Below are 14,615 nucleotides of genomic sequence, written 5' to 3' on the forward strand. Positions count from 1 at the left end.
CCAACTCCACCCTGCAGGACAGAAGACAACAGGAGTATTAGCAAGTCCAAAGAACAGGCAGGAAGATCGCTCTGCTTCTATTGTATAAACCAATCTCTTTGTCATTAAACGTACTTACCTTATGTAAATCCCTTCTTCCCGCTCTTTTCCCTCCATTTACCTGTATTGGAACAAAAATGTATAAAACCCTCCCAGTAACTGTACTCGAGGTTCTTCTCTCTCCTTCGTGATCCGCACGTCGTTGGGAGGTTGAACCTCTGTTGCAACAGACCTAAATAAACGGGAGGCATCGCCTTGCTTTTCTTCCTTCAGCTCCTGTGTCGTCTCGGGTCATTTTCCGTTGGTAAGTGGGAGGCTCCAGCCAAACCTGCTGGCTTCCCGGGGTAAAATCTCCGGAGCTCCTTCTCGGGTACCGGACCCTAATTTCTTCCCGTGGTACATTAATTGGCTTACGACACGAGACTACCGGTCTTAACCACTACACCATACTGGCTCTCAAAGTGGGGACCTGCACGATCTGTTCTCATCTGTTCTCTCCTCCTACTTCCCTGCTTCCAAGTTTAAGGAGTTGGCGTAGGGGCTCTCAGACACTGCCTGATTCTGCCTGGGTCCTGGCACCACCTTCCCTTTCTCCTTTCAAAAACACACAGGCATATCCAGTCCATCACAGGTTGCCTGGGGAAAGAGTGGCAGGCTCTGAGCAGCCTCAGTTCCCCCCACCTGTGAAAGTGGACCAGCTGGGAAACTGGCTGCCGTGTTCACCCCCCACTGCAAACAAAAAGGCAGCACCAAAGGGAGGACATTATTGTGACTTTATTGCATTATATCAATATTTTTAAATGAATTTGTCATCGTTTGTCCTATTTATATGCTGCTGTCTTTTATGTTAGAGATTGCAATAATGCGGTTTGTGATTATTGTTACAGGTAGGTAGCCATGTTGGTCTGCCATAGTCAAAACAAAATAAAATAAAAAATTCCTTCCAGTAGCACACTTCTGAAGAAGTGTGCATACACGCAAAAGCTCATACCAAGGACAAACTTAGTTGGTCTCTAAGGTGCTATTGGAACAACAACAACAAACTTTATTTATTTGCATAGCCCACAGGCCGTTGCATTAAAAAAAAACATATTACAGATACTGATAAAGACCATATATAACCAATAAAATGAGCTGAATCGGGATTCGGCACAATTAAAACAAGAATAAATGAGATCTTAATTATGAGGGGGCACTGTTATTCACCTGGCAGCCCTCAATTTCATGGCCCTCTCAACAAATCTGGCTACCTTCTCCGTTGTCTGGGTATTCTGGTCTGCCAGGAGGAAAAACTGTATGTCCTCGGGCGAGCGGCCTGGAATGGCGAGTATAAGCGGCATGATGATCTCTTCCCTCAAGTCTTTATATAAGGGGCAAGACAGGAGTACATGTAATACAGTCTCCACATTACCGACTCCACAGGGGCAGAGTCGATTCTGGAATGGTGTTTTTGAGAAATCGGGTTCAACCATGAGTAAGAGCACGTGTTGCGATCGGGACCTGGCAAGACACATCCCTTCCTGTGGGGGTGGGGCCGGTAGCCGACCTTAGCAGTTATAGGGCAGTTAAGAGTTACTGGGCAAAAGTAAATGTTGCAACTTGTGATGGACAGCTTAGCGTCCTATATAATCCTCTGCATGCAGGGTGAACCTTCTCTTGGCTTCGGCTTCTGATCTGATCGGATCGCTGCGCTGAGATCGCTGTGCTGATAAAGCGTGTTCTCCCTTAAAAGAGAGCACGGGTTGCAGAAGGGTTAAAGGGGCAGCTCCCAGTTGCTGGGCAGTTTTTGGTTTGGCCACAGCTAGCGATTGGTTGGGGCGAGTTGCTGGGGAGTTGGGTATGTTGCCACTTGATGATTGACAGGTGCTGCCTATAAAACCTGTGTTTGTGAAACTCTAGTTTCACTTTTGCTGCGTGCAACGGATCTCCGTCTGTTTGCTGCTGCTGCAGAAGGAACCTTGATACGGTTGTATTTGCCTTTTTGCTCTTCAGTCCCTGCTTATTACCCTATTTATTTGCCTCCTTTGATCTAGTTCATTGCTCCTCGTGCCCCTTAAAATAATAATAATAATAACAGCCCCTGTCCCTCACCCCTCGCCCCTTCTCCCCCCTTCCTACCCCCGCCCCCGTATCGGTCCGTTCCCGGCCGTACGAAAGGGGGTTTCTTACCTCCCCCCAGCTAGTAGGGTTAGCAGGAGCTGTTGCCGCCTCCCAGGGTCGGCCCGCGTATCACCGGCACCCCCTTGGTCCACGAGCCTTTGCCGGTGCAGGGGGCTGGGGTGTGGCCTGTGGCTGTGCACGGGGTTTCTACCCCCGCGTGCGCTGTCCGTGGATGCCTGTTTCTCGGCCGAGCGTGCCGAGAGGAGCACGGCCACCGACGCTTTTCCCGGCCCCAGAGGCTTTGCGCCGCGGCTAGCAGCTGCGGCGCGGGATGGGGCGCGGTTAACTCCGTGTGCGGGCTGCTCCCGGGGGGGCGAATTCCCCCCCTATTTGGGGTTTTTTACCGTACGTTGCCGAACGCGCCAGTTGGAGCGCGAATTCGGCGTTTTTCTGCTCTCGGCGCCAGAGGCTTCTCGCTACAGCCGCAGCCGCGGCGAGCTTCGGAGCCTGCCGGCGCTTCTCATCGGCCCGGCGGCCGGCCTCTGGACCGCGGAGGGCCTTCCGTGCTGCTTGGCCATTTTTGTTTGTTCGCCCCGCGCAGCTGCCGCGGGGCGCCGCCGCTGCTGTACCCGCTCCTTGGCGCCGGTGTGCACGCAGCCTGGGGGCTCCTTTTAGAGCCTGGTTGCCGGGCGGTCGCAGATCCTTGGGGAGGCGGGTGTCATTGCAGGCGCCCCCCTCACCCCCGGCATTAATGCAGCGGCTCCAGTGAGACTTCAGCCTGCACTGCGATCCCAGCGCCAGCTTGGGGCCGGAAGCGGCCTTCGCGGGTGTGCCGCATCTGCAGCGCAGGCAGCAGAGCAGGACCCAGTAGCTTGGCTGGAAAAGGCACCTGCTTGGTAGGCAGGAGGCCCTGGGGTTTGAGTTCCAGTGGGGCCTCTGTTCATCTAAAGCAGTGTTTTTCAACCTTTTTTGGGCAAAGGCACACTTGTTTCATGAAAAAAATCACGAGGCACACCAGCATTAGATAATGTTAAAAATAATAATAATTAATTAACTCTGTGCCTATATTGACTATATATAAAGTAATTTTTCAATTTTTCCCACGGCACACCAGGCAACATCTCGCGGCACACTAGTGTGCCGCGGAACAGTAGTTGAAAAACACTGATCTAAAGGCCCCCCCTTGCCTGGTGGATTGGGGCCTGGTGGGCTAGGAAGTAGGGAGTGCCTAGGCCTGACTCAGTGTGGCAGCCATTTTGTTGCGGCGGCCATTTTAGGAGTCTGTGCTGGGTGCGCCACCTAGAGGTTGCAGAACTCATTCATTATATTTAGCATTCCCGGCGCGTGAGGGTTCACCGCCAGCGTTTCGTTGCTTTCTTGGTCTAACCTTTGTTGTTTCTGCAGTTTGGATGGCTCCACGCAAGAAGCCAGCTCAGCCGGCCTCCTCCACTCCGGCGAAGAGGGTGATTAGGGGATCGTCCCAATCACTGCGTTCGCCAGCCCCCCGTGCGGTGGGCCGGGTCGAGTCCTTCATCGCAAGCCTGGCGGGCGACCCTGAGGCCCTGTCCCGCTTGGCGTCCAGACTGGATGGCCGCTTCAGCGCCCGGCACCTCGCACTCGGAGCCGGGCGGGGTCCTCTCGTCAGGCCGTAGCTTCCTCACCCGCTTCTTCGGAGTCCAGCAAGGAGGGCAGAGGGACCTCGTCACAGGGGGTGGCTGTTTCGGAGAGCCAGTCGGCCGGGGCTTTGCACCCTTGTCACAGGCAGCGGCACGTGGGACGCAGTCACCGGCTGCCAGGCCTGGCAAGGAAAAACGTGGGAAATCGACCCTTGCACGCGCTGGCGGGGTGGTAAAGGTCGTGCCAGCGCCATCTCCCGGTATGGCTATCTCACCCGTTGCTTTTTCTCAGTCTCTCACAGGCACTTCGGCTCAGGAACTATCATCCGAGTCTTCGGCTGAGGACAGCCTGCTAGTGCATTTACAGTTTCCTCGGGTGGGAAGCGTCGCCGTGGGAGGCGTTCCGGGAAGCGTGCGATGTGGTGCAGGGGGGACACCTCTTCATCTTCGTCAGGTACGTCTTCTGACAGTCCGGGTGACGAATCTGATTCCCCAGCAGGGCTCTATTGGGGCTGGGGAATCGGTGCCAGGCTTGCCAAACGGGCATGGCAGCGCAGGGCCAATTCGCATAGGGCTAGATACGGTGCCACGCAGGATTGCCTCAATGGTGTGCTGCTGCCTGACGTAACGGCGTCCGCCGGCAAGGCCAGGGTTATTAATTCCGAGGTGCCACCTGTCCCCCAAGATGCATTTCAGGATTCAAATCAAATCAAATCAAATCAAATTTTATTAAACGGTCACAGACCAAATCGTCCAACGAAGCACACACAAGACAAACACACGAAAAAACAGCATTTTGAAATTAAGATCTTAATAAAATTAAACGTTTGCCTTTGCCTGCACATTGTCAATGGATAGCTTATATTTCCTGCGTCTAATAGCAGAAACGCAGAATTTGGCAACATTAATCGTAGTCTCGGAGACCCTGTCTTCTATTAGGGCTCTCAAGCGTTGGGATTCTGATTCATTTTTAAACTTGTGAAGAACTGGGGTAATAAAAGTCTGTCGTAGATCCTCGTAGAAACTGCAGTGCAGCAGTATATGCAGGTTTGTTTCCACCTCCAAGGAGCCACATGGGCAAACACGTGACTCATACGGTTTGCCTTCATACCTACCTAGCAACAGGGCAGAGGGCAACACATTGAATCTGACCAAAGTGAAGGCATGTCTATACTTGGGTATTTGTAGTTTGGTCAGATAGTCTGCGGGTGAAAACCCTCTCCCGAAGTCTCTTATTGAGGTATGTTTTTCCATTTTGCTCATGTGACACTGCAGCTCTGTGTCCCTAATGCGTTGGAGCACTTGACTTTTGGCTCTCTCATAACCCGCTGCTATCAGAATCTGCGGGGAAAGTCCCAGGCTTCTTATCTTGCCAAAAAGGGAAGCTTTCCAGTTGGAATGAAAGGTGTCTACTAGTGTTAAAGGTGCCAACCCAGCCGGGAAAAAGATGAGTTTTAACCAATAGTGTATCCTCATGATCCACATCCGCGCATCAATAGGTAATTGTCCGACTTCAAGGCGGACAGCTGCGTTAGATACACAGGGAGGGACTCCCAATAAGGAACGATAAAATTTTGTTTGGAATGCCTCCATAGGTGCGGGATTTTTGAAACTGCAGATCTGGGAGCCATAAGTAAGTTGTGGCAGTATTTTTATGGCAAAAACCTGAGAGGCTGCCGGAACGTATTGGCCCCCTTTCCCGTAGTAGAATCTTATTAGGGCTTTGTTAGTCCTACCTGCGTTGGCAATGGCATTATTCATCTGGTGAAGCCATGAGCCCCTTTCCTGAAAAGTTATTCCCAAATATTTGAAAGTTGTTACTTGATCAATAGGTTGGTTGTCAAGTCTCCAATTGTGTTTTCTTCTCTTTTTTGAAAACACCAAGATTTTGGATTTGCTGTGATTTAATACTAGTTGTTCGGCTTGACAGTAATTGGAAAGTGATCTCAAAAGTTTCCTTAGGCCGACGCTGGAGAAAGAGAGTAGAACGGCGTCGTCTGCATATAAAAGCACCGGGAGGGACACATCTGCCAATTTAGGTGGATGAGCATTTTCTTTCACCATATTTTCTACTAGAGAGTTAATGTAGAAATTAAATAAAGTTGGCGCGAGAACGCATCCTTGTTTGACTCCATTGCAAATATGAATTTCTTTGGTTAGAGTATCGCTAAGGGCTTCAGGGGTTAACAGTGAACCTCTCTTGACAAATACTCCCAACCCTGTTCAAAACCTGGAAGCAAGATGGCGACGAAGGTAGTTGCTCAGTTAGCTTCGTCTGCACTCAAGTTAAATCTTATATAATTTTAACTTTAATTTTAAGTTCTAAGAAGCTTGTTAGCCCTTTTGGCCTTTTACCCCTTTTATTTTAATGATTTACGGGATGCAGTATCTCCACTGCCTCTGCTTTTTTAATTAGTGTTTACTGTTTTATCGTTTTACTACCCGTTTGAGCCTCAGCCTTGCCGTCTGGCCGTACTTCCCTCCCCCACTGAGTATCTGGACCTGCGGAGCTGTGGAGCTGTAAAATCGCTGGAGTGAGGGAAAGGGAAGGGAAGAGGCCCTGGGCTGACCCATTTGCTGCCAAGAAGAAGGAAAGAGGAAAGAAGGAAAGAGTTAAACTTCACCTTCCCAGCGTGTCTCGGCTCGGCCCTACCCGGCTCCAACTCTCCCCTACCTCTCGTACTAGATGATCGGATCAGAGAGAAGGGAGTGTCGCTGTGCAGAGAGCGGTGAGAGAATCGGCTAATGGTACTCGGAGAGGGAGGGTAAGGAGAGATACAAATGTGCAGCAAAGAAACCGAGTCTGGCTTTGAGCTGTGAGCTGCGTTTTGAGCCCCATGCTGGGACCACCCAATAGATCTTCAGCTTTAACGAGATTGGGCTCTCAGAGGGAAGGGCAGGCTGGAGAAGACCTGCCGAATATAGAGAAAGACAGAGAAATTAACAGGCTCTAGGGCTGCTTTTCTCCCTTCTTGCTGCTATTCTCCCTCCCTCCCTAGCGGTTGGAAACTGCACTACAAACTTTCCCACCACAAACTAACTCCCGAGACTGATTAGTCCCCTGCTCGACTACCACCGTGTACGTGGTATGAATTAACTGGAAACATTATTTTTGCCACAGTTGATGAGGAAGGAAGCTAATATTTTAATATCATGGTTCTAACTAGAAGGACATATAAGGAGCTGGGCATATTGCCTGATTTGGCAATCAGTCCTCTGGGCCCAGGCAAAAGACAAAGTAAAATTACAAATTACTTCCCCAAGAGGGCTGAGCGCAAGAGTTTACCAAAAGAACAAATCCTGGATGAAACTATCCCCTTTTCCCGTACTGTTCTTGATTGGTCATCTCATACCGGTAACATAAACTCCCCATGTAGCCTAGCGCAAGAACTAGCTTTAGCAGAGGAAACCCAGGAAGGAAAATTTCCTACTACCAAAGAACAGTCACTCACGGAAGATCTCACACCAATTCATCAAAACCAGACACCCACTTCCAAACACTCTCAAACAGAAGCGAGTGCCGGTCTACTTTTGGATTACTTCCTCGTGATAAGCACTGAGCTAGCCAACATAAAAAGCTATTTAACAATAACAAATGGATTGCTGCTGACCTTAGTAGAAAACTTTACATCTCAATTAAAAGAGACAAACTTAAATGACATGCCACAAGAGCAGGAAATAATTGAACCAGTGGAGATGAATAAACTAGAAAGAAAAAAGAACATCCAAAGACACAATTCAAAGGCAAAAGTGAAGAAAAGCAAAAATATTAAAACCACGAAGAAAGCCAAGTCCACCTGCAGAAATCGAAATATATACTGGCAGAAATTGTTTAAACTCCTTCCCCTGGACTCTAACAAATCGACCAAGCGGGGCAGTAAAAAGAAGGGTAAAAAGAGAGAAAAAAAGACAGCTATACAGCAGCTGGCCAAGGAGGTTCCATCAAGGCGGAGTCCAGATTCAGATGAGAAGGGAAACGTAACAACCCAGACCTCGGATAATAAAACATTCAACAAACCAGCGGCCGGGGAATCAGAGACCCATATTCAGGAGGGCAACAAAACACCCAGTGATTTGAACAGTGGGGGAGATGAGGTACCATTTCAGGATTTTGTATGGTCGCTACAGGGATATTTTCAAACTGCCCCCCCCTCAGCGGACGAGGCACCTGGCCAGGATAAAGCGGGTTCGGCATCCACAAAGCATGCCGGTTCAGCCAAGGTTGAGAGAACCTTTGGATGATGGCTGGATTGCTTCCAGGTGTTTGCAGACGGGAAGTTTAGGCGCAGGGCCACACGGATCCACACGGCACAAGGGGACCGTAAGGATTTGGTCAATTGGACCACGCTCGTGGCCCCTCCCATCGGAAAGTTGCCTACAGAGCAACAGTAGCAGAAGGTATGGGCTGCAAAGTTGCCCCTCTGGCTACTGTGCTGGGATTTCAACAAAGGGTCCTGCTGGAGGCGGCCCTGTAAATTCTGGCATGGGTGTTCCAAGTGCGGAGTGAATCACCCTGCGTCTACCTGCTTTGGTGGTCAGCGGCCCTTTTGGGGCGGGAGAGGAGGGGCCTCTCGGGCTGCCAAGCCCGCCCCCTCTCCCACAGTCGTCAGGGGCAGCAAATAGTGCACTATCCTCCTTGGCCTTCTCTCCCATCACGATCCCGGCGCTGCTACATTGGCTGGGCCTTTGCCTCACTGTGGATGCGGCAGCCTACCTGACGGTCGGTTTTGTACACGGTTCAGGTTCCGGTGGCCGCGTTGCCCATGGCATTGGTACCCCCCTAATGAAAAGTTAGCACAAGAAATGCAGGCTGTGGCTGGGGGGAAGAATGAGAAGGAGTTGGCGTAGCATCGCATGGGTGGCCCATTTGCAGCTCCTCCTTTTCACAACATGCACCTATCTCCAATGGGGATTGTGCCCAAAAAGGCCCCTGGGGAGTTTCGCCTCTTTTAGTTATCCCCTCCCAGAGGCACGTCAGTAAATGACGTACTTCCTCAGGAGCTGTGCTCGTGGAATATGCCTCGCTAGACTGTGCCGAAAAATTAAGCAGGAAATTTGGCCAGGGGGCTTTGTTAGCCAAATGCGACATCGAGTCAGCATTTCGACGTTGCCCAGGCACTCCCAGGACTTCTGGCGCCTGGGGGTTCCACTTTGTTGGGGCATATCATTTGACAAAGCTATGCAGATGGGCTGCTCGGTTGCCTGGGCAGCCTTTGGGTGCTTCTGCACATTTCCTTGTTTGGGCCCTCCGCTTTAAAACTGGCCTTATGGGGTCACCGTATCTCGTTGATTTCCTGCTGGTCTCATTTGGACGATTACAGGCAACTGTTCGGCCTTGATGCGGGCCTTCACGGCCCTGACGGAGGAATTGGCAGTTCCCCTGGCTGCAGGGGAGACGGAGGGCCCCCCCTTTTCCACCTAGCTAACTTACTTGGGTAGCCAATTGGTTATGGTATCGCAAACGCCTCGTTTGCCTGAAGATGTTAGTTGCCTTGCGGAAGGTTATACAGGAACTCCCCTCTTTGCACACGCACTAGGGGCGACGGCTGCGTACGGAGGGAAGGCAGACCTGAAGGTTTGGTGTCCATTTCTGGAGGAGTTCAATGGCTGGTCATGTTGGCAGGTCGTAAGGTTCCTGCACAACGTCCTTCAGTTCCCTCAAAACGCAGCGGGGTCGCTAAGCTTCGGCCTCTATTGGAATGGGCGTTGGTGGCACGACATTGGCCGCCCACTTGGCAAAGGGAGGCCGGCACACGGGATTTAATTTTCTGGAGTTTTTCCCTATAGCGGTTGCAGTCCATATTTGGGTCGAGGACTTCAAGGACCGCCGTGTGTGTTTCTGGACGGTCAACCAGGCGGCGGTGCCCATTCTGGTCACACAGTCCGCCCGCTCGCCCGGGTATCAGCCCCGCTTCAGGCATATGTGCTCCACGGTCTGCATTTCAACATTGGTTTTCAGCTCGCTTTGGGCCAGGGGTTACTAATGAGGTGGCTGTCGCCCTATCCCATTTTCAGATTGAGCTATTCAGGTCTCTTGCCCAGAACGCTCAGCCTCTCCCGGATCCCCTTTCCAGTGCACCGGTGGAATCTTGGCAGCATGTACCTTGGCAGGGAGTAGCGGCGTCTGTGTCCCCGGCCACCCTTAGGTCTTATGATAAAGCCTGGAGAGACTTCCTGGCAGTTCACTGGGAGTCTGTGGCTGTGGGGGTGGAGCTACGTCCCTCTTTGTCCCAGGTGCTGCAGTACCTTGTGCACCTTTTCCAATTGGGGAGGGCTGCCAAGACCATTTAAGCTGCAGTTGGCCGCCATTTCCTTTTCTGTAAGGCCCTTTTCGACACATATCGTGGCGCAAAAATTTGTAGATTGCAAGGCTTTGGAAGGTTGGGGTAGGCTCCGCACTCCCCAAGCAGCTGCTAGGTGGCCCATTTCCTTTTGAGCTGCTGACCAACCTGCGTTCTAGGTTGCGTTCCATTTGTTGGTCACGTTGCGAGGCCAGACTTTTTTCAGCGGCCTTTTCTGATTGCATTTTAGGTACACTGCGGATTGGCGGGGTGGTCTTGGAAACCGCGCAGGCCGGACTTACCAGGGGCTTGTTATATCAGGCCGTCAGCTTATCTGCTTCAGAGGTTACCCTGGCCATGTGGAGCTCTACAACAGGCCAGCTGGGGAGGGGTTCTGCCATCTCCCTGCCGGCCATTGTGCAAGAGGGGCCGCGTCCGGCGTAGGACATGTCTGAAATTGTGGCAGTCAGACCTGCAGGCGATAGCCCTTTGTTGATCCACGCCAATGGGCTCCCCTTGACGGGCAGCTGTTTTCCAGGGTGATGCGTACGGCGATCACAGCCTGGGGGGTCTTGTCGTCCGTTTCGCCCCCCGTTCTTTCCGTATTGGGGCGGCAACTACAGCCGCTCTTTGGGTGTTGTCAATTGACAGAATGTAGTACATGGGGCAGCGGAAGTCGGACGCCTATAAGACTATGTGAGGAAGCGGCGTTGATGTGGTATTTATATTTTTCTGTTTCGACCCCTCAGGTGTAGCGGCTACCCGGATCTGGATTGTGGGACACAGCATTATCCTTTGGGCTGGCGTCCAAGCTGCGGAGTCCGGGCTCGGTGCCGGGCTCAGCTTTCCCCGTCACGTGCAGGTGTCTTGGATGGCCAGGCGCGGAATGCGGTGGGGCGGACTTCTGCCATTGCTTCGGCACCGCTTGAGCTGGGTGGGCCGGCCTGTGGCAATTAGTGGTGCACTTGGGGGAAAATAATTTGCCGGTTATGGACTTCCTTACATTTACGTTCCACAATTCAGAGGGGTCTGGGGGAATTAATGTCGCTACTGCCTGGGTCTTAGCTTTCTGGTCAATGGTTGCAGAGGCAGGATTGGTGGGGCAGCCTCCGCCCGGTGAGTACTGAAAAGGCCAGGAAGCATGTCAATTCGGTTGCTTCCTCTAAAGTCCTGGAGCTGGGTGGGGTCCTTATTAGGCACCCGAGGATTTCTGCCAGGGCAGATCAGCTTTATCGGGCTGATGGAGTCCACCTTTCTCCCCGTGGGAGTGATGTCTTGCTGGAGGATATTGCGGAGGGTTGAAAGGTTGGATTGGGATGGTGAGTGGTTGGCGGCGAGCTGGGGTAGCTCGTGTGGCGGTTAGGCATTGGTTAAAATTGCTCGCACTAGGGGTCAGGATAGGCTGGGCCTGCCCCTAGTAATGCTGCTTCAGGGGTATGGATAGGCTGGGCCTACCCCTGAATGCGCTGGGCAGGGGTATGGAATTGGCTGGGCCTACCCCTGCAAAAAGGGTATTCTGTTAAAGGACTCCAGGGGCTCTTCTTGCTTTTGTCCACCCCCACCTCAAGTGGTGGGGGGCTAGGGCCACACAGAGTCCTTGGGAGCATTTGGGGGAGAACCGTGGGTCGTGGCCCGACTCCTTTTCTTCCTTAGGTGTTTACCCTTTCTGACTTCGCCCATAAGCGAATGTCAGCTGTCCCATGGCTGGGGGGACAGTAGTCGGTAACCAATGCCTAAGCAACCACTCACATTGGCTGTATTTAAATAAAGTTGTGGCCAAAATTATGCCAAAAAACTTAAACTAAAATTACTGTGTGATGTCTGAGTTACTGGGGTGGGAGCTGGCCGGAAACCTCGACATGCAATAATAATAATAATAATAATAATAATAATAATAATAATAATAATTAATTATTATTATTATTATTTGTACCCCGCCCATCTGGCTGGTTTTCCCCAGCCACTCTGGGCGGCTTCCAACAGAAATCAAATACAAAAATATCACACATTAAAAACTTCCCTAAAAAGGGCTGCCTTCAGGTTTTTTTTGAATGTCAGGTAGTTGTTTATTTCCTTGACCTGTGATGGGAGGGCGTTCCACAGGGCGGGCGCCACTACCGAGAAGGCCCTCTGCCTGGTTCCCTGTAGTTTTGCTTCTCGCAGTGAGGGAACCGAGAGAAGGCCCTCGGCGCTGGATCTCAGTGTCCGGGCAGAACGATGGGGGTGGAGACGCTCCTTCAGATATACAGGACCGAGGCCGTTTAGGGCTTTAAAGGTCAGCACCAACACTTTGAATTGTGCTCGGAAACGTACTGGGAGCCAATGCAGATCTCTCAGGACCGGTGTTATGTAGTCCCGGCGGCCACTCCCAGTCACCAGTCTAGCTGCCGCATTCTGGATTAATTGCAGTTTCCGGGTCACCTTCAAAGGTAGCCCCACATAGAGCGCATTGCAGTAGTCCAAGCAGGAGATAACCAGAGCATGCACCACTTTGGTGAGACAGTCCGCGGGCAGGTAGGGTCTCAGCCTGCATACCAGGTGGAGCTGGTAGACAGCTGCCCTGGATACAGAATTAACCTGCGCTTCCATGGACAGCTGTGAGTCCAAAATGACTCCCAGGCTGCGCACCTGGTCCTTCAGGGGCACAGTTACCCCATTCAGGACCAGGGAATCCTCCACACCTGCCCTCCTCCTGTCCCCCAAAAACAGTACTTCTGTCTTGCCAGGATTCAACCTCAATCTGTTAGCCGCCATCCATCCTCCAACCGCCTCCAGGCACTCACACAGGACCTTCACGGCCTTCACTGGTTCTGATTTGAAAGAGAGGTAGAGCTGGGTATCATCCGCATACTGATGAACACCCAGCCCAAACCCCCTCATGATCTCTCCCAGCGGCTTCATATAGATATTAAAAAGCATGGGGGAGAGGATAGAACCCTGAGGCACCCCACAAGTGAGAGCCCAGGGGTCTGAACACTCATCCCCCACCACCACTTTCTGAACATGGCCCAGGAGGAAGGAGCGGAACCACTGTATAACAGTGCCTCCAGCTCCCAACCCCTCTAGCCAGTCCAGAAGGATGTTATGGTCGATGGTGTCAAAGGCCGCTGAGAGATCCAGCAGAACTAGGAAACAGCTCTCACCTTTGTCCCTAGCCCGCCAGAGATCATCGACCAGCATGACCAAGGTGGTTTCAGTCCCATGGTGAGGCCTGAATCCTGACTGGAAGGGATCCAAATGGTCCGCTTCTTCCAGGCGTGCCTGGAGTTGTTCAGCAACCACCCGCTCAATCACCTTGCCCAAGAATGGTAGATTTGAGACTGGGCGATAGTTGGCCATATTGGCCGGGTCTAAAGATGTTTTTTTAAGAAGCAGTTTAATGACCACCTCTTTCAGCGGGGCTGGGAAGGCTCCCTCACAGAGGGAAGCATTCACCACCCCGCGCAGCCCATCGCCCAGCCCCTCCCGGCTAGCTTTTATAAGCCAGGATGGGCAAGGGTCAAGGAGACAGGTGGTTGGTTTCACTCGTCCAAGCAGCCTGTCCACATCCTCGGAGGTAACAGACTGAAATTGATCCCACGCAACTGGACTAGACAGGACTCTGGCACTCTCCCGCCCTGGCCCTGCTCCCACGGTGGAGTCCATCTCTTTCCGAATCTGAGCGATTTTATCTGCAAAAAACTTTGCAAACGCATTGCAGGAGATCTTGGGGTCCCTACCAGGCCCCGATGACGAAGGTGGCTCCGATAGATTCCGAACCACCTGAAAGAGTCTCCTGCTGCTATTTTCTGCAGATGCAATAGAGGCAGTGAAGAAAGTCTTCTTTGCCGTCGCTATCGCCACTTGGTAGGCTCGACGTTGAGCTCTAACCTGTGTCCGGTCGGATTCAGAATGGGTTTTCTGCCACCGGCGCTCTAGCCGTCTCAATGATTGTTTCATCGCCCTCAGCTCCGGGGAAAACCACGGGGCTCTCCGGGCTCCATGCAACCGGAGAGGGCGCTTCGGAGCCAAACAGTCAATAGCCCTGGTTAGCTCCACATTCCAGCGGGCCACCAGGGAATCAGCTGAAAGGCCATCAACATGGGATAAAGTATCCCCTACCACTCTCTGGAAACCATTTGGATCCATTAAGTGGCGGGGCGGACCATCCAAATTGGTCCCACCTCCCTGCAGAGGGGAAGGGTTGCGGAGAAGTCCAATTGCACCAGGAAGTGATCTGACCATGGCCAGAGCCGTCTCATCCATAGAGGCCGGTGGCGCGGCGCGCCAGGGCGCAGGGTACCCCAGGGGCGCCCCCACGAGCCCACCGGCATACCGGGCTCCCCCTCCCCAACCCGCCCCCGCCCCCACGGGCAGGCGGGCACTCGCGCGCCGGCGGGCGGGCGAGCTGTAAGCCGCCCGCCCTCACCTCCCTGAGCCCCAGCTGGAGCGCTGAAGCGGCGCGGGGCTTTGCGCGACCTTCCAGCACTCCAGCTGGGGCTCTGGGAGGCGAGGGCGGCCGGCTTGCAGCCCGCCCGCCCTCCCGCCGGTGCGCGAGCGCCCGCCCGCCCGCCCCTCATCCTCCGCCCGCCGGAGCGCG

This window comes from Lacerta agilis, chromosome 9, assembly GCF_009819535.1.
Source record: "Lacerta agilis isolate rLacAgi1 chromosome 9, rLacAgi1.pri, whole genome shotgun sequence".
NCBI lineage: Eukaryota > Metazoa > Chordata > Lepidosauria > Squamata > Lacertidae > Lacerta > Lacerta agilis.